Source organism: Tupaia chinensis, unplaced genomic scaffold (genome assembly GCF_000334495.1).
Source record: "Tupaia chinensis unplaced genomic scaffold, TupChi_1.0 Scaffold000182_1, whole genome shotgun sequence".
In the NCBI taxonomy this organism is placed as follows: Eukaryota; Metazoa; Chordata; class Mammalia; order Scandentia; family Tupaiidae; genus Tupaia; species Tupaia belangeri.
In genome coordinates this window covers 142,917-145,254 of record NW_006159657.1, presented here as the reverse complement: position 1 = coordinate 145,254, position 2,338 = coordinate 142,917, and the positions used below count along the sequence as shown (strand labels likewise).

Genomic DNA, 2,338 nt, shown 5'->3' with positions numbered 1-2,338 from the left:
CCCGGTCCATTGGCAAGCCCTCGGCAGCCTGGGGGCAGTGTGGGGCGGGAGTGGGGTGGGGTGGGGGGAGGTTGCTGCTGCAGAAAGTAGATGTGTGATGTGGATCACGGGGGGCGAGGGGGGGGCATGGTTAGGGACCAGGCACCGGGGAGGAGTATCAGTGCCCTCAGGCTGCATAATGGACAGCCACAACACAGGGCCTTGACACCCCACACGTCCATTCTCTCCCAGTTCTCTAAGTCAGGAGTCCAGAACGAGTTGCCCTGGCCTAGAAACAGGTGTGGGTGTGAGTGTGGGTGTGGGGAGGCTGGACTCCTTCTGGGGCCCCAGGAGAGAAGCCTTCTTGTCTCTTCCGGCTTCCAGACGCTGGAAGCTCAGAGCACCTGCTGACATCTGAACCAGCATTCCGCGGCTTGTGGCCCCTTCCACTCTTCAAAGCATCTCGCCCCACCTCTGTCTCTGCCCTCACATCTCCTCTGTCTTCCCCGATCCTCCTGCGTCCTCTTGTCCGTACCCTGGTGAGTACATTGGTCCTACCTGAGCAATCCGGAATAGTCTAATCTCAGCCCAGCTGCTACCGGTCTTAATTCCGTCGGCAACTTGAACTCCCCTTCACTATGTAACATAACATGCTCCTAGGTCCCAGAGAGGAGGGACGGACATATGTGGCAGCCATTGTTCTTCCTGCCACCGGTAGGAATAAGGCTCTTTACTGATCTTTCTACCTTCTTTCTAAAAAACAGTTTTTTGTGGTTTTTGCCATAGGGTGTGTGCACTCGCCAGAGAGAGACAGTGAGAGGGAAAGTAAGAAATGCCTCCTCACTGGGGGATGGCCATGCCACAATCCCTTCTCCTCCATTCTCCTTCTGGGATTTTGGGCATGCACACACATGTGCTTAGTATGATTTTCAAGCCCCAGATTCAGAGTTCAAACTGTGGTCGGCCAAGTGGGAGTCCCATGTGTTAGCCACTATCCCGAAAGAGTTTTAGAGTTTAGGTTCACCATGAATCACGTCTCAGGAAAAAGGCCCCTCAAACTCTTTCGTAAACACTCCCTTTGGCCTTTGTCATTGGACAAGCATCACCTGAGCTGCAAGCCGTGCGCTGAGAATGTGCGAAAGCATGCGCAGAACCCAGGCCCTGCCTTTGGGAAGGTCACGATTCTGCACAGGTGGAAATGCGCCAGCTCCAGGGCATGGATCCTCACTGGCCTTAGCAAGAGTTAGACAGCTATGGCTGGGTCACAGGCCAGAGTCCAGCCTGCTGTCTGTTTTGCCCATAAAGTTTTATTGGAACACAGCCAGGCACACTCATTTACATCTTGTCTGTTGCTGCTTTTGTGAGTCTGTGGAAGAGGTGAGGCATGCCACCGAGACCGAACGGCAAAACCAAAACACTGTCTGCCTCTTGACAGAAGAAGCGTTCTGATTCCTGATTTAAGTCAGTGACTCTCAACCCTGACTGAACCTTAGACTCATTAGGAAGCCAGCTTTGAAAAATGCCAAAACCCCTCTCCCAGAGATGGTAATTTCCGTATCTGGGGGTAGAATCTGGGCATCCGCCTGTCGTAGAAGTTACCCAGGTGGTTCTCCTGGGAAGTTAAGATGGAAAACCCCTGGCCTGAGCCACATGGTAATTCTATTCTTTAACAGGACAGGTCCACGGGGGGTGGGGGTGGGGCCCTGGACCTGGCAGCTTAAAATTCACACCAGGCACATGTGTGTGCATGCCCAAAATCCTGAGAGGAGAATGGAAGAGAAGGGATTGCAATGTGGTGGGGGTGATTTATCTTTCTCTCTGTCTCTGTCTCTCTGGTGAGCACACATGCCTTACAGCAAAAATCTCTCTCTTAAACACACACACACAAGCTCTGCACAGTGGCAGTATCGTAGCCAATGAGGTTTATCCGAGGTGCGATTATTGCTAATTGAAAACACACACACACGCGCACACACACACACACACACGCACAAGATGATGAGACAGTGGCTCTGTTGGCTTTCTTCTGTGGTTGTTGTGTCAGACTTGAATGGTTAGTGCTATGGCAGTCCCCTTGTGGCCACGAGGGGAAGAGCTTGAGGTGGAAAAGCCAGTGCTGAAGGTGCTAGAGAAGGATGGCAAGAGCCTGGGTTCTCGACGTCAGGGGGCTGCCAAATCGACCCTCGGCTGCCCCTTCTGGACTTTTTTTATTTTTATTTTTTTTTGGTGAGAGATTTTTTGTTATAGTGTCCATGTGCTCACCAGAGAGGCAGAGAGAGAGAGACAGGTGAGAAGTCACCCCTCCCCCCAGGGAGCCTGGCCAGGCCACAATCCCTTCTCCTCCAGTCTCCTCCTGGAA

General features: G+C 52.7%; 1 pseudogene; it reads left to right on the top strand.

Annotated features, from left to right (window-relative positions):
- The first annotated feature begins 1,866 nt into the window (after nucleotides 1-1,866).
- On the top strand, nucleotides 1,867-2,042 carry LOC114007479 (uncharacterized; annotated as a pseudogene).
- Nucleotides 2,043-2,338: the final 296 nt, after the last annotated feature.